The following is an 18,191-nucleotide window of genomic DNA, read 5'->3' as shown; positions in this document are numbered from 1 at the left end:
AATTAAATTAAAACAAAGACAAATAAATAAATAAAAGATTTTTTAAAAAAAGAAAAAAAAGGGACGCCTGGGTGGCGGCTCAGCAGTTGAGCATCTGCCTTTGGGTCAGAGGGAGATCCTGGAGTTCCAGGATCAAGTCCCACATTAGGCTTCCTACATGGAGCCTGCTTCTCCCTCTGCCTATGTCTCTGCCTCTCCCTGTGTCTCTCTCTCTCTCTCTCTCATGAATAAATATATAAAACCTTTAAAAAAAATAAAATAAAGATGAGATTGTCTTTTATCTTCCTAACTAAAAAGTATTTAAAGTCTACTCTAAGGTCCTTTCCAACTCTAAAATTTTTGGATTCCAACTTTTTAAAAGCACTCTTTATATTTAGTTAGATTATTCTTATATTTTCATTTGAGAATATCCCTATAGTGCCTTTCTTTATAACACTTTTGTGGTCCTAACTCAACATAATCAACATACAAAATATATTTGCAAAAACTTACATTTCTTTCAAAGTAGTGATTTTACCATTTCAGAATACCCCACAGTTTTCCCCAATCTAAGCTAAATTCAGAATACTATATATACGCACTCAATAATAACCAAATATATCATTCAAAGTGTTATACACTTAGTAGTAACTAAGAATATCACTGGCTTCTCTCATACCATAAGCAAAAGTGCTATAAATGCTGAAAGTATCATGCAGGCCAAACTCGTCACTTTACAATGAGGATATTGAGACCAAAATTAGTGATATTCCCAAAGTGAAGTAAACAGCTGATGGTACCACTAGGAAGAACTCAGATCTTTCTCGCTTCACCTGTTTGACTTAGAAATCATCTACTTAAAACAAAACAGAACAAAACAAAAATAAAAACATAACAAAAAAAGAAATAATCTACTTTCCAGAATAATTCAAGCCTGAAAGAGGAGTAACAATAAAAGAAAATCAACAAGGGAGAGGAGTAGCAATAAAAAGTATGTATACTCAAGACAATCTAAGGGAGAGATTTAAAAAGAAGAAAACAGAACATTTATGGAGATGAGAGGATGGAGAAGATATATAGCCAGAGAAATGCAAATTAATTAAAGTCAGACAAGGAGAGTTTCAAGGAAGGGGTGATTGAAATTGTCAAATTAAATAGAAAAGAAAAAAAAAAAAAAACCACCAAGATTGAGGGACACCTCGGTGGCTCAACAGTTTAGCATCTACCTTCAACTCAGGGCGTATGATCCCGGGGTCTGGGATGGAGTCCCACACTGGGCTCCCCGCAGGGACCCTGCTTCTCCCTCTGTCTATGTCCCTGCCCCTCTCTCTCTCTCTGTGTCTCTCATGAATAAATAAAATCTTTAAAAAAAAAAAAAAAAAAGAACAAGATTGAAAAATCACCGAAGGGGCATTTGGGGCCTTTGGCTCAGGTCTACTCAGGTCATGATCTCAGTGTCCTGGGATGGAGCCCTACGTCAGGCTCCCTCTCCCTTCTTTGTCCCTCCCCGCTGCTCATGCACATTCTCTCTCTCTCAAATAAATAAAATCTTAAAAAAAAAAAAGTCACTGGATAAGGCAAGTAGGAAGTCATTGGTGAAATAATATACATCATGGGACCAAGTAAGGAGTTGAAGATACAGAAATCCAGAAGTGTTCACTGCTCTTTCAAGAAGGCTGTCAGAGAAGACAGGAAAAAAAAAAAAAAGAAGAAGCTGGAAATCAGCTAGAAGACACACAGGAACCATTTCTTTTCCTGTGCTGCAGAATACCTTCAGGAATTTCTCATCCTGAAAGAGAAGCAGAAAAGAAATAATACAGTGCTAATAAGACCTGCAAAATAACTACCCTGCTTCAAATAGAATGAAATCTAATTCCCTTCCAGAATGTAATATAGGCAATGGCAGGAGATGTTTGGAGGAGAAGAGGAAGCCCTTGTTTTTCTTTGTATCCACCAACATTTTAAAAAGAACCTTGCACAAAGGAAGCACTAATAAAGTTTGTTGACTGGACATTTTAATTCTCCTTCCATATGTTATCTATCCTATTAATGCCCCCCTACCCTTGTCACTGCTCCCATGAGTACATATTGGAATATTAACTGGGTCTGGTCAAACACTTACTGTATTAAGTTCAATTAACAGTAAGAAAGAGATGTGTGTTCTAACAATTCTGATAAAGCAATATATTCTAAAATGTTCACGTCAGGGGCACCTGGCTGGCTCACTTTGTCGAGTATGGGAATATTGATCTCCAGGTTGTGAGTCTGAGCCCTACACTGGGTATAGAGATTACTGAAAAATAAAATCTTTAAAAAAAATGTTTTAAAAAAATGTTTAAATAAAATGTTCATGTCATTTACCCACAGGTTTATTTCTAACCTCATACAGACTATACATAAATTATATATGTATTCTTGTAATCCAGCAGTCTTAGCTGTCGTACCCATCTCACAGATTTTTAAAAAATTAAAAACAAAAACAAAATCAAGTCTATTGTACTCAAAATTCTACCAAAGTCATCTTCATTGCTTATAAAATAATTCTGGACTAGACCATTTAACCACAAGGGGAAAATAGTTTGGTAATATGGGAGTCTTTTCAACACGTGTAAAAACTATGCAAAATGGTCAAAATTTATGAATTCCTAGATATCACAGGATTCATATTTAATTTTTTTCTATCAGATATCAATCAAGGGCAGCCCAGGTAGCTCAGTGGTTTAGTGTCACCTTCAGCCCAGGGCATGATCCTGGAGACCTGGGATTGAGTCCCACGTTGGGCTTCCTACATAGAGCCTGCCTCTCTCACTCTCTCTCATAAGTTAAATAAATAAATAAATCTTTAAAAAAAAAAAAACAAGAGATCAATCAAATCAGAATATAATTCTTCTTGGGTAGACAGAAATTTAATATATGCAATTTATCCACCTGGAATGTTCTATGGGATATTTATTTGTAACTAAAACCAAATCAGTGTTACCTGGTCTAATTTAGTTTTGCACTATTTCTTTTAGAAATATTTCAACAATTCTCCCAGTGCCTGGGTGACTCAGTCAATTAAGCATCTGCCTTCAGCTCAGGTCATGATCCCAGGGTCGGATGAAGTCCAGCATAAAGCTCCCTGTTCAGTGCAGAATTTGCTTGAGATTCTCCCCTTCCCCCTCTGCCCCTCCACCCTCCTGCTCATATACTTGCTTTAATAAAAATAAACTTTAAAAAAATAAAATAAAATGCAGATTCCCAAACTCACTGTCCAGATATTAAGTAGGTCTGGGGTGGTTCCCATGAATCTGTATTTCAAACATAATCTAGTCCAATCCCATAATATTATACCTGAGAAGACTATGTTGAGCAATCGGTTTACCCAGAATCACACAGAGCTCAGGTCTCATTAACTCAAGACATGAGTCTTCTTACTTAATACACCATTTAAACTACTTTATAGTTAAAGGAATGGGACCAAAGAAAGAATAAATTACTAAATAGATCACTGAGTAAGGGACCAATCTTAGAATACTTCCTGGCTCCCATTCTTTTTTTATTATTCATTCATTTAGTATTTCTTAAACATCTTCTATTCTGCATGCAATATGGTAGATTACAAAGCAGTTTAAAATATGAACCCTGTCCTCAAGAAGCACTTATCAGTTAGGAGGACAAAGCAAATACATAAAACTGATACTCAAAAGCAAGGCAATATATGAGTAAGCGCCAGATTAAGTGGTACGGCCATTTATAAAATTAACTGATTTACACTGACTTCATTCTATACCTTTTATAGTTAGAACTTACTCATCAGGGCAGCCCAGGTGGCTCAGCGGTTTATCACTGCCTTCAGCCCAGAACGTGATCCTAGAGACCCAAGATCAAGTCCCATGTCAGGCTCCCTGCATGAAGCCTGCTTCTCCCTCTGCCTGTGTCTCTGCCTCTCTCTGTGTCTCTCATGAATAAATAAATCTTAAAATAAAAAAAAAAAAAGAATTTACTCATCAGCAATCAATATTCAATTTCTTCTCTTTCTATGTTAAGAAAAATGGTCTTTAATGAAGGAAAGCTGTTGTCCTTAAGTGAAATCTCTCTGTCCCCACATTTCATATACACCAACACCACTACCACACATCATCCCACATGCCATAGGCTTTTGTAGAGATCAAAATTGGTATCATTTTTACGCAAAAGCCTAATGAAGAGTCTGGCTATGTTCAAATGGTAAGAGAAGCTCCTCTCCTGGACCATGTTCCTGATCACATGTGGCAGACTGAAGATCTGAATTCTTCATTTCCAAGCAATAGTATCACATGTCCATATATCACCATGGCCTCATTATAGCCAAAGTATACTTCACTACCCCTTGTCTTTGGTCTTGGCCAAACGAGATGTCAGAGGAACAAGAATCTGAAAATGACTGGTGGGATTGGGTTTGTCCTCTTGTACTTCTGCTACGGCTGTGAGACAAGCTCCCCCCAGAGAGATGTTACCCTTCCCTCCAGCCTGGGCCCAAGAATGAGACAAATGGAGCAGAATAAATGCTTATTGTTATATGTCACTATGATTTTGTGGTTACCAGTTATTACCAGTTATTACCAGTTGAAGCAAAAGCTGACTGAATCACAATATTTTAAAATTCCAAACAATCAAAACTTATTATATAAAGCAGTGGTCCTCAAACCTACCTAAGGGGAGTGGGGGGAAGCCTAGGTGGCTCAGCGGTTAAGTGTCTGCCTTCAGCCCAGGGTGTGATCCTAGGGTCCGGGATCGAGTCCCATATCAGGCTCCCTGCATGGAGCCTGCTTCTCTCTCTGCCTCTCTCTGTGTGTCTCTCATGAATGAATGAATGAATGAGTGAATGAATGAATGAATGAATAAATAAATAAATAAATAAATCAACTAAAAAAAAACTTACCTAAGGGAGAATCACGTTTAAAAAAAAAAAGGTCCCAGAGAGATTCATTCAGTACATCTAGACAATAGTGACAAAAATAAGCATTTTATCAAAAACCACAGGAGATAGAGTGCCTGGGTGGCACAGCTAGCTGAGTGCCCAATTCTGCTCAGATCATGATTTCATGTTTGTGAGATTGAGCCCTGTATCTGGCTCTGTGCTCAGTGCAGTCTGTTAAAGATTCTCTCTCCCTCTGTCCCTCCCACTTGTGCTCTCTCAAATAAATATTTTAAAAAACAAAAAACACAGGTGACCCTATTGCAGTGCCCACATTAAGAAACACAAAAATAAAGATTATTAAATTTCCAGTTTCAACAATATTTATTAATTTCAGTGCTCAAGAATCCTAACTAAATAAGCGAATCTTCCTTTAGACAATGTGTGTGTTCCTCAAGAGAGTGTAAAACTGAAATCTAATCAAGTGAGGTGCACCTGGCTGGCTCAGTCAGTAGAGCATGCAACTCTTGACCTCAAGGTCGTGGGTTCAAGCCCTGGAGTCTACTTAGAAAAAAGAAAAGAAATCTGATCAAGTGAATTATTTCAAATGCAGGATGATTTAGCTGACACTGATGTCAGTCGAGCCATTAAACACATCTTAGCCAGCCCAGGAGGAAAAGGATTATGATGCAGAATCCCAAGTTCCTTCAGATGTTCTGGAGAACCTTCCAGGAATGAATCCCAACAAAAAGGCTGTTTGAAATGTCATGGGATCCCTGGCCGTCCAGGCCACCAAGGATGGGAAGAAGGACAAGAAGGAGGAGGACAAGAAGACTGGAGGAAAGGGTAGCTGAGCCTGCTCAAGGGCCTGAAAAGAGTAGGGTGGGATATGTTACATATGTTATCTGTAACCATTACAACCTAAATAAAGCATGACTTTTTTCCCCAAAAAAAAAAATTTTAACAGAAGCTATTTCTGCAATAAGTACTGCATTGCATTGTATTATTTTATTAAAGTTTATAAACCAAACAAGCACATTACATTTTTTGTAAATTCCAAATTTTTGCATATAAAATGTTCCTAGAATTAAGGAATCTATGGGACACCTGGATGGTTCAGTGGTTGAGTGTCTGCTTTCCACTCAGGTCGTGATCCCAACGTCCTGGGATCGAGCCCCACATCGGGTTCCCTGCAGGGAGCCTGCTTCTGCCTATGTCTCTACCTCTCTCTGAGTCTCTCATGAATAAATAAATAAAATCTTAAAAAAAAAAAAAAAAAGAATTAAGGAATCCATGAACTATATGCTGTAAGTGGGAAAGAGGAATTCAAAAGAAATAAAAGGATTTATCCACGGCCCCAAAAGAGGGATGTGATATCAGTCAGTCTTTCAGCATTTTTTTCCCATTCAGCAGCACTACTTGCACCTGTCTGGTTACATCACTACATCTATGTATCCCAAGTTCTCCCAGGCCCTCTCTAATCACCTTGCACCTAATGAAATTGTACTAGCCACTCCAATATTAGGCAAAGTTTTACACATTTAGAACCATGACTTCTGCGTAGCCAGTGCTGAATGAAGATCCTATCAAGTGTCCCTACTTCTTTTCAAGGCTGACCTAGTGAAGGCACTACTCTATCTTATGTTCTCAATTAGAATGAGCTATTATCATTAACATGATAAGTAAGGGTACAGGCCATAATCTTGGCTCCACAATTTACTCTGTAGTGAGTTATTTAAATTCTTTGGGCTTCACTTGCCCTCTCTGTAAAAGGAGCATAATTAAACCTGGAGCATAGAATTGTCATGAAAATCAAATGAGAAAATATATGTAAAGCTATTAGAATAGTCGCTGGCACAGAGCAAGCACTCAGTAAACACTAGCTATTATTATTATTGTTATGATTCTGAAATCCAGCTTCACAAATTTTGACATCTGGTACTATGCAATACTAAAGAAAAAAAAAAGGATACTAAAACCAGTTCAGTGATTCTTTCTATCTCTCACTTTTAATCAGTGATTCTTTCGATCCCTCCCTTTAGAGGGACATTATTCTATTTACCAAATACAAATTAAATGTATTTTTAAATCAATGGTCTTTCCCTTACTGTTACCAGTTCTGAGCACAAAATAAGCCTGTCAATTGTAAATAAGAATCTACATTCTTAAAAGGTTAAGGATAACAAAGAACATGCAAAGTCTGTATGTTCTGAGATTTCTCATAGGACGACTGCTTAAGCCTAAAGCCTTTTACTCTCTATATTTTACAGGAATCACAAGCCTTACTGCTAGAGAATTTAAACAGCTAACATAATAAAAACAAAATCTAGAAAAAATTGTTCATTTTTATCCCAAAAGGAACTGTGATGATTAAGAATATTAAAATGCCAGTTTCAAAATGTTCATTACTTTGAATTCTTTTAACACAACTACATAGATTTATCATAAACATAATAGACATTAATCAACCAAAATCAGAGGCACTAAAGGAAACTTCAAGTTTCTTTTAGAATTTTCCCAATGCAGACTTTTAAAGTGGAAATAAGCAAGCAATTTCTGTATTTAGCATAGCAATGAGAAATTTACTGAATGTGAAAAGTACACACATATAAAAAAAAAAAAGCAATTGGAAAGCAGTTATATTGTCCTTTACTCAATTTTAAATGCACAATCTATTTGGCCATCCTACACCAAACTTAAGAATTATATGTACAGTTCCCTTCCAAAAATTTCTAAAAACATGTCACTAAAAACTGCTTCAAATATCATTGTAAATGGAAATGAAGCCTTCTCTAAGGTGTTTGGGAACTAAAAAGAAAATATCCTAAGGAAAGGATGACTACCATTTCCCTTGAAGCTTAGTAAAATGTCAAAGAACTTTCAGGACTCAAATATGCTAGACGTCTGGTATGAGGTCAAAGTTGCCTCAATGACAGGAAAGCCAACAGATGCCAGATGACTAAAACATAAAGTTATCAAAAATACTTTTAAGCCCAACAGTTATTCCAAAAGTATATACAAATGCGAGTGTATCTAGGTTGAAAAGATGGAAATATCATTACCAAAATACTTTGGAAGAAAAAAATACTACTAAAACAATAATTCGCAGTATTATACAATGTATTAAGAATCTCAAATTTCTGGCTTTCTCAACATGTATTCAATTCATTCCGTAACATTTCGAAATCACGAAAGTAACATGGATTCCCGAAGAATGATCGAAATCTAAAAATAACGCTAAAGTGTGCGTGCTATAGTTGTTCTTTTTACTGTAAGCTAAATTTGCTTTATATATTAAAAAAAAAAACCTATAGCTCTGTTTCCAAAGATCTCATAATAGATACTGTTCATTGGCGATTAAAATATTATTTTTAATCCTTGCATTACCTCACAGCTAAAAATGTCAAGATACCACACCCAATATGTCTTTTCCCCCCTCCCCCGTGGGGGATGGGGAGGCGTGGGGGGGGGGGGATACGGGAGTAGGGATTGTTAACTACACAAAAACATGCAAGGTTATTTCCCCAGCAGGGACGGGGAAGGCGCGCAGGTACCGGCGCCGAAGCCTCCACCGCGAGCGCAGGCCTCGGCCTCTGCGGGCTCCCCTCGCCCGCCTCCCGCGGAGGCAGCGGCCCGACGCGCCGCCCCGGGGCTACTCACCGGCCGCAGTGCTGACCAGCAGGACGGTCCACAGGAGCGACGGCACCCACCGGGGCCGCTGCAGCGAAGGAGGCATCCCTGGGCCAGCCGAGTAGCAGGAGAGCAGAGAAAAGAAATATGGAAAGTAAACACGGGCGGAGATACGGCCGGTGGGGGTGGGGGGCTGGATGGGGGGGGGGGGGCTGGTCCCCGCTCTCGTCGACTTGTCCGGCCCGTGGGTATTACAACGCAGTTTGAAAGGACAAATGGCAGATGCGAGGACCTAGCTGCAGAGCTTTCATTCCGCTGCAGAAACTCCCTTCATTTCTGTCCCTCGCGTCCGGGGAGGTCCACTCGCCTAGGACGGGGTGCCTCGGCCCCCCAGACTGAAGGCATGTCCGGGTGCAGCGGGCAGACAGGAGAAAGCCCCGCAGTTATTTCCCTCGTAGTTTCACGATGTCAAAAAAATATCCAGGTCTGGGAGAAAACATATCCAGGGCGCAGGGGGTAGGGGGCGGGGGGATTCGATGGCGGGGCCGAGGATCAGGACGAGTTCCCGACCGCCGCGGAGGGCGAAGCCGGGCGGGCGGCGGCGGCGGCGGCGGCGGCGGCGGCGGCCGGCGGCCCGAGTCGCATCGCCCGCGGCTCCCGGAGCGCAGGATTCCTTTTTAAGTTTCGCTTCGGTGCTTCCTTCACTCGGAGCTGGAGAACAACAAGCCCTGTTCCTCGACCGGATGGTCAGAGGTGCCGGCCTCCATGGACCGACCCACAGCCCTCAAGCCCTCGGCGAACAGTCCCGCGAGGCCGTGCCCGGGCCCGGCCGGAGGGCGGCGGGCGGCGGGCGGCGGGCGGCGGGGGAGGGGAGGGGAGGGGAGGGGCAGCAGGCCGGGCGCCGAGCTCCCGAGGTGCGGGAGCTGCCCTCTCCACCCTCCCGGGTTCGCTCCTCTCTCTCTCTTTATTGCAGCCGCTCGGTCTTGCCTGAGGTAAATCCCACGAAGAAAAGCCTCGTCTCCTCCCGTCAATGGCTCCCGTGAGCGAATCGCAACCCCTTCCCTGAGGAAGCCGCTGCTGCCGCCGCCGCCGCCGCCGCCTCGTTCTCCCGCAGCTCTGGGCTCCGGGCGGAGCTCGGGCGTCGCGGGCCGAGGGCGGGGGGGCGGCCGGCTGGGGAGGTGGGGGGTGGGCGACGAGGCGGCGAGACACCCCGCACCCTCCGGGCAGCACTTCTAGTGGCTCCGAGCAGACCAGACACAAAGGGGGGAGTCGCCGCAGCTGCCAGTCTGCGGCGCTCCCGGTCACCGGAGTCGCCCCGCCTCCGCCGCCGCCTCCGCCTCCGCCTCCTCCTCCTCAGTCTCCGGCTCTTCCCGGCCCTGTCTGTCTCGGGGCCTGTGGTGCAGCGCGGGCGGCGGCGGCGGCGGCGGCGGCAGCGGCGGCAGTGGCGGCGGCGGCGCGAGGAAGCCCGCACTGCGCCTGCGCGCTCGCGGCCCCGCCCGGCCCCGCCCCTCGCCGGCGGCGAGCTGACACGGACTCCGCGGCCCTCGCGTGGCGCGTCTCTGCGGGGCCGCGGAGGGCAGGGCGGGGCCCGCAGCGCGCCGTGGGCAGCGACGGCCTTTCTCCCGCACGCGCGCAGGCCTTCCTCACGGGCACGCTCGGGATCTGGGGGTGCGTTGAGGAGAGAGCGGCCACATCTTTTGTCCAGCCTCGGCCAACTCCCGAGAGCTGGGTGATTGAGCCTCGGACTGAGGTGTCGCCGTGTCCCCCGGGACTCCTGGAGTAGAGGCGCGACGGGCGGAACTGCCCCGTCGTTTCTGGCGGTGGGAGCCTCGGTCTCCGTATCCCAGAGAACCCCGAAGAACCCTCCCTTCCCAGACCCGTAGACCTCGGCCTCCCCCTCCGGCTCCCCTCACCACTGACTCAAACAAAAGCCGGAACGGGAAAGCCCACCCGGAATTGGTATCTGCTCTTCTCGGCGTCCCGCTCTTCTCGAGCGCCCTTCTTGGCTGACAGAAATATCGGACCTTTCGAAAGGATGCGAAGTCAGAAAGAAAACTCTCTCCTTTGGCTCCTGTACATTGTCCCGCTCTACATGCGTTATCTGTCGTGGCCGCGCGGCTTCCACTTCCAGGGTGGGCCTTTATTCACAAAGGCTGTGGGCCTTAGGTTTTCTTGTGGGTTTTTTTTGCTTTTGTTTTTGTTTTCTTAGGACATGTGAAAGGAAAATTATGGGGAGGCGTTGCTGCCCCTGAGTGAAGAATGACTTCGCACCCAAGGAAACGAAAAAGGTCCCGCTGGTAGCGAGGCTTCCTGGAAAGGATCTGTTTAGTCGGGTCTTTTGAATTGCAAAAACCCAAGGGACCGGGATAAGAGCAGGAATTCCACCCCCCCACACCCCCGCCCTGCAGCCTTTGCACACCTCCTGCGAGGGCTGGTCGACTTGGGTGGGATTTTGCTGGGGGGGGGGGGGGGGGAGGGAGAAAGTGACGTGCGTGGCGCCATGATCGGAAGTCTGTGTTTAATTCTTAGCTGCGAGGTGGAAAATTTGCGTGGGAGGGCGATCTTAGAGGTGAAGTCTAGCCTTCCTTCTACTAAGCAGAAGGGTTATTCTGAAGGCTGGTTTGGCTGGTCTTTCATTGTGGATAAGGGCAGCTCCAAACACACATTCACAGACACTCCTTAAGTCATACCCTTTATTTGTGTATTCAAGTCCCCTTTTATCTCTCTATCTGAACTTGATGTGAATAAACCTCCACATTCCTTAAACTGGTTGCTGTTATCATCCTAAGTATCCAGTATAATTACGGGTTTTGATAATACCAACCCAGGATTCTCAGACTTTTAGTGGAAAACATTTCCATACTGTTTACCCGTCCGGCAGAAAGAGATGTTTCTATATAGTAAAATCTCTTAAAAAGAAAAAGAAAATAAATAAATAAATAAATAAATAAATAAGAAAGAAAGAAAAAGAATTAGAAGGAGCTTTGATTCATTAGTTTTATCACTATATTTTGTTTTGCCCAAAAGGCCTAAAATTAAGAAACTGGTATTGTTTTGACATTTGACTTTTAAGAAATAAGATCTAGCATTTGGAGAAACGGGATTTTAGTAAGTTAGAGGTATAGAAAGTTTATTCAAATTAGTAGAATACTGTTCTTTCTCAAATTGGGATTAACTTGGTTATTCTATTTTTATTTCCATAAAAAATTTCCAAAGAAACATTAAGTACCCTTATACCTATTATAAATGTATGGTAAATTATATAAAAAAGGAGAGAGGGTCCTAGGAAATTCACATGAAATAAATATATGCAACTGACTTGGTAGGAATAATTAATAGACAACTAGATAGGCAACCCTCTTCTCCTTTCTTTGGCTCCTTGTAATATCTCGGTTGGGACATGGCTGTTGACTCACTATGAGAAGGACCATCAGAGAAGAACTAAAACTGGGCCATCAATATGTCCCCGAATAGCAGAGAAACAATACCAGTCAAGCTCAAGTGAAAACAAAGTATTGGCCGGGCAGGCAAGGTTTGGTATCTGCTCTAGTCAGCATAGGCTAGATTGTAACAAACATCTCAGCAGCAAATGGCAACAAAAGTTTATTTCCCACACATGTTACATGTTTGATACAAGTCATCAGGAAGCCTATTACAAGTAAGACCCTGAAACAGATTTGCATGAATGAGGTTATTGGGTAGTAATCTCCAGAACAACCTCTGGAGACTGAGGGTCACAAAATTACTAGAAAGGGAGAACTTGAACTGTAACAGTTGCACCTGAGGCTTCAGCCAGTTCTGCAGGGAGCTCTGGAGCTGGGATAGCCCTTCAGCATTGTACTAAATTGGAACAGGAGGCCAGGTCATTATACCCTGCCACCAACCTGTCATTGGATATGAGCTGCACCCAGGCAAGGGAGTTGACCCTTGGATGAGAGGACTCTCTGGCCAAGAGCCACCAGCTGTCAGCCACCAGCATTTCCAGCAAGTGGGAGAGGTTGTGCTTTAGTCCTAAAGGGTGGATCTGTAGAGCTCAGTACAATATCCAATACATGGATTTTGCTCATTTTAGTCATTGAGGTCAACAAACTATTTGGAGGCTTCACTGAGATACATGCTTTCAAGATCCCTACAGTTAGGAGAGCACCAGACTGGTTCAGTCAGTATAACATGTGACTCTCAATCTTGGGGTCTTGAGTTCAAGCTCCATGTTAGGTGTAAAGCCTCTTTAAAAAAAAAAAAAAAAAAAAAAGATTGTGACAGTAAGGATCATAAAATTTAATTGCTAGTACTGCAGTGTTCTTGTTCTAACTATTAAAATGCTTCCACTCAGAAGCAATACACCTCACTACCACGCCCATTTTATTGGCCAAAGAAGTCACATGGCCAAACCTAACTTCAGGGAAAGGGAAATGTAACACTATACTATACTATGTTACTGGAAGAATATACTATGTTACTAGAGGAAGAACATAAAATTTGATAACCTTTTTTTAAAAAGATTTTTTACTTATTCACTCATGAGAGACACAGAGAGAGGCAGAGAGACACAGGCAGAGGGAGAAGCAGGCTCCTCACAGGGAGCCTGATGTGGGACTCAATCCCTGGACCCCAGGATCACGTCCTGAGCCAAAGGCAGATGCTCAACCACTGAGCCACCCAGACGTCCTGAAATTTGATAACAACCTTAATGCCACCATCATGTGTAAGGGAGAAATAATCACCACACTCTCTAATCCCCAAAAGCCCAACTAGGATAGGAGAGTCTTCTAAAATAAGGGAGAATGAAAGAAGCAACACAGAAATCCAAGGGAACCAACAGTGTCTATAAGACTGATGGATCTTCACTCTGTATTATGGGCCCTCGTGGATTATAGCTCTCCTCTGAGGCAGAAGACTTGTAGAAGGAAAGCCCTGGGGTTAGGAGAGGTCTGTGAAACTAAGCAGGTTATTAGAACAAGCGTTGGAACAAGGACCAAGGCCAAATCTGTGTTATACGAATAAGGACAAATAGGAGTGACCAGAGCTCATCTGAAAAACTGAATACTTCAAAGAACAAACTTTATCATTAAAAAGGGATATTGTCAAAGAAAAATAGAAGAAAAACTCAGGGTGCCTGGGTGGCTCAGTACATTAAGCATATGCCTTTGGCTCAGGTCATGATCCCAGAGTAACGGGATCAAGCCCTGCATCAAGCTCCCTCCTCAACGGGGAGTCTGCTTCTCCCTCTGCTCCACCTGCTTGTGTTCTCTCTCTCTCTCATTCTCTCTCTCTCACTAACTCTCAAATATATAAATAAAATCTTTTTTAAACAATGGAAGAAAAAGTCTTAATTCTAGAGGAAAAATAATACAGATGCCCAGAAGTTAGCTCGGACTTACTTCAGGGTCAAAATAAGGAAAGGCAACTTAAAACTGCTTAAAAACTTCAGAACTTGGGCAGCCCAGGTGGTGCAGTGGTTTAGCGCCGCCTGCAGCCCAGGGTGTAATCCTGGAGACCTGGGATCGAGTCCCATGTCAGGCTCCCTGAATGGAGCCTGCTTCTCCCTCTGCCTGTGTCTCTGCCTCTCTCTCTCTCTCTCATAAATAAATAAATAAATAAATAAATAAATAAATAAATAAATAAATAAATAAAATCTTAAAAAAAAAAAAAACGTCAGAACTTAATCTTTAGGGCTAAATTGAGGAATGGGACATGGCATAGTCTTTTGGAAGATTAAGGTGGAGTTGTGGGGAGAGGGGAAAACCCAGTTGTGTAGTACAAGGAAAGTGAGATTGGAGATTGACAAACACCCCCCCTCCCCCCGATATCCTCTGGACCTAAAAGCAACCTTAAATTTTTCTTTTTCTAAAATAGGAAAAACTTAGGGGCACCTGGGTGGCCCAGTGGTTTGGGCATTCCATGTGGGTCATGATCTCAAAGTCATGAGATTGAGCCCTGTGTCAGGCTCCACACTCAGTGCAGAGTCTCCTTGAGATTCTCTCTCCCTCTGCACCCTGTCCCCGTAAAATAAATACATAAATCTTTTAAAAAGGAAAAAATAAAATAAGAAAAGTTTAATAATAATAATAATAAAGCTTCGCTTTTGGAACCTAGATCTATTGTCCCATTTCTTCTCCTTTTTTCTAACTTTTGAAATTTTAGTTAGCCTAGCATCTGGAGTCACCCTTCCCTTTTCGTCCATTTAGAACAAAATAAAATCATCGGAGCTTTCCATCCTGAGTGACTGAAATCAAGAGAACCCAGCTTTTTCTCCAAGCATTGAAAGATTCCAAAGGAAGACATATTTGCCACAAGTTTACCTAATTTGCTCTGGACTTCTCTACTGATAATTTATAAGCTTTTCCTTGCTCATAGCCTGACATTGAGCTCTGCTTTCCTCCAAACAGTAGGACCCTTTATTTATTCTCCAAGCTAGCCCCAAAATGTAAAATTTTTACCAAGTCCTAGACTTTGGAAGAAGAAGGAGGAGAAGGAGGAAGAGGAAAAGTATAGTTGACACTTGAACAATACAGAAGTTAGGGGTGCCAACCTCCATGCAGTTGAAAATTCACATATAACTTTTTTTCATATAGCTTTTGACTCCTTCAGAACTTAATCACTAATAGTCTGCTATTTGACTGGAAGCCTTATTCATACCATAAACAGTCAACTAACACATATTTTGTATAATATATGTATTATATACTTATTCTCACAGTAAAGTAAGCCTGAGAAAAGAAAATGTTATTTAAAAAATCATAAGGGGATCCCTGGGTGGCGCAGCTGTTTGGCGCCTGCCTTTGGCCCAGGGCGCGATCCTGGAGACCCGGGATCGAATCCCACATCGGGCTCCTGGTGCATGGAGCCTGCTTCTCCCTCTGCCTGTGTCTCCTCCTCTCTCTCTCTCTGTGACTATCATAAATAAATAAAAAATTAAAAATAAAAAAAAATAAAAATAAATAAAAAATCATAAGGAAGATGGGGTGCCTGGCTGCTCATTTGGTAGAGCCTGTGATTCTTAATCTCCAGATCGTGAATTTGAGCCCCACATTGGACATAGAACTTATTTTAAAAAGGAAAATAAATAAATAAACAGACCTTAGGTGTGCTACCTTAGGTGACTCAATCTCTGGATTGTGAGTTCAAGCCCCAAGATTACTTAAAAAATAAAATCTTTTAAAAATTATAAGGAAAATACACTTATAGTACTATACTGTAGTTATACAAATTTTTGAAAATAAATTAAAATAAATAAAAATAAAAATAATTTGTGTTTAAGTGGACTCACATAGTTCAAACCCATATTGTTGGGCAGACTGGGTGGCTCAGCGGTTTAGCACCTGCCTTTAGTCCAGGGCGTGAACCTGGAGACCCGGGATCGAGTTCCGCGTCGGGCTCCCTGCATGGAGCCTGCTTCTCCCTCTGCCTGTGTCTTTGCCTCTCTCTCTCTGTCTCTCATGAATGAATAAATAAAATCTTAAAAAAAAAAAAACACACATATTGTTCAAGGGCCAACTGTATAACATAATAAAGGAAATCTGAAAACAAGATTATCAGATATCACTGCTCCCAGAAGTCTTTGAACCACATTTATACCTGCTCGATAGATTTCCTGCCCCCTGTCCAACTCTGAAAGCTGTATTCCTTACGTTATAGTGACTGGCATGTATAGTGTTCCTAGAATCCAGTCCTGTCCTCTTCCCCTGTCCAGCTGAAATTCATCCTTTCATCCAGCTATCTTTTTATTCATTTATATAACCAACAAATGTTTGTGAATTATGTCCTAGTCACTATTTTGGGTATAATGATACAGCAAAGAATAAGGAAGCCCAGTTACTTTCTCTCATCCTCTTGTGGTATTTACTTATATTCATTTTCTTTCTTTCTTTCTTTCTTTCTTTCTTTCTTTCTTTCTTTCTTTCTTTCTTTTTTTTTATTTGTGATAGTCACACAGAGAGAGAGAGAGAGAGAGAGAGAGGCAGAGACACAGGCAGAGGGAGAAGCAGGCTCCATGCACCGGGAGCCCGACGTGGGATTCGATCCCGGGTCTCCAGGATCGCGCCCTGGGCCAAAGGCAGGAGCCAAACCGCTGCGCCACCCAGGGATCCCTACTTATATTCATTTTCTATTACTGCTTAACAAATTACCACAAATTTAGCAGCTTAAAAATCACACAGTTCATTATCTCATAGTTTCCATGTATCAGGGGTCTATGCATGATTTAACAGGGTCTTCTGCTCAGTTTCTTACAAGTTTGCAATCAAGGTGTCACCCTTGAGGCTATATTCTCAAGGCGTATTCTAATCTAGAGGGTCAATCTTTTTCCACTTGAAATGAGGAAGAAAAGAAGAAAAAGAGGCCAGTTTATTGGACCATGGGAGATGAAGTTAGAGACGTAGGCATGTGCCACATCATACAAAGCTAGTAATAACGGTGTGGATCATTCGCCTATTTGCTCAGGCCCATTACCTTCCCTTTTCTTCTTGTTCAGGGACTGACTCCTACAAACCTAATTTCCAAGACTCCCTAGTCCACTGGCTTCTCGTTAGCTTCAGTCTGTGGGAAGTACAAGATTAAGCTAAAACTCCTGGGACACCTGGGTGGCTCAGTGGTTGAGCATCTGCCTTTGGCTCGAGGCGTGGTCCCAGAGTCCCAGGATTGAGTCCCACATGGGGCTCCCTGCATGGAGCCTGCTTCTCCCTCTGCCTGTGTCTCTGCCTTTCTCTCTCTGTGTCTCTCATGAATAAATAAATAAAATCTTAAAAAAAAAAAACTCCTTAGAATGACACAAGGCTTCCTCTCATTCATTCTTCTGTTCCGCAAGTAATTATTTTCCATGGTGCTTCAGGCTCTGTACTAGACTACTGTGAATGCAATAAGCATGGTGACTGGGTGACGGGCACTGAGGGGGGCACTTGATGGGATGAGCACTGGGTGTTATTCTATATGTTGGCAAATTGAACACCAATAAAAAATAAATTCAAAAAGAAACCAAAAAAATACAATAAAATAAACCAGTCTGTCCCTGCTCTTGCAGAGCTGTGATACCAAAGAATTTACACGTCCTCAAATACATATGCCTTTGCACTTGCTGTTTTAGTTGCCATGAAAGTACTTTCCCCTTCTGATTGTCTCTTTAATTTTTGTTCACCATACAATACTCAGCTCAAACAGTATTACTTCTAAGATGCCCCTGATCCCACAGACAGAATTAATTTTATCCCCTCTTTGTATTACTTTTTTTTTTTTTTTTTTTTTTTTAAGTAAGCTCTAGGCTCAACGTGGGACTTGACCTCACAACCCTGAAGATCAAGAGACACAGGCTCTATGGTCTGAGTCAGCCAGGCACCCACACTTAGCATTACTTCTGTACCTTTTTTTTTTTTTTTTAAATTTTTATTTATTTATGATAGTCACACAGAGAGAGAGGGAGGCAGAGACACAGGCAGAGGGAGAAGCAGGCTCCATGCACCGGGAGCCTGATGTGGGACTTGATCCCGGGTCTCCAGGATCGCGCCCTGGGCCAAAGGCAGGCGCCAAACCGCTGCGCCACCCAGGGATCCCTACTTCTGTACCTTTTATAAGCTTCTAGTACTCTGCTTGCTTGTCAGGCTGCATTTTGATTACTTGCTTTTTTTTCTCCCCTACTAGATTAAAAAGGAAGGATGATCTCTTATCACTCTATCCCCAGCAATAAGCACAATAACTGCATATAACAGGT

At 42.7% G+C, this 18,191-nt stretch overlaps 1 long non-coding RNA gene across 1 annotated transcript in view; it reads right to left on the bottom strand.

Annotated features, from left to right (window-relative positions):
- Positions 1-9,924, bottom strand: part of LOC140629671 (uncharacterized) — a 110,142-nt gene extending 100,218 nt beyond the window's left edge. The window contains exon 1 of the long non-coding RNA XR_012027498.1: positions 8,519-9,924. This is a non-coding gene — a long non-coding RNA (uncharacterized lncRNA). The remainder of the gene's footprint in view (positions 1-8,518) is intronic.
- Positions 9,925-18,191: the final 8,267 nt, after the last annotated feature.

The sequence above is a fragment of the Canis lupus genome, assembly GCF_048164855.1.
Source record: "Canis lupus baileyi chromosome 36 unlocalized genomic scaffold, mCanLup2.hap1 SUPER_36_unloc_1, whole genome shotgun sequence".
NCBI classification, from domain to species: domain Eukaryota; kingdom Metazoa; phylum Chordata; class Mammalia; order Carnivora; family Canidae; genus Canis; species Canis lupus.
The sequence above is the reverse complement of the archived record's forward strand: the minus strand, read 5'-3'. Positions and strand labels throughout refer to the sequence as shown.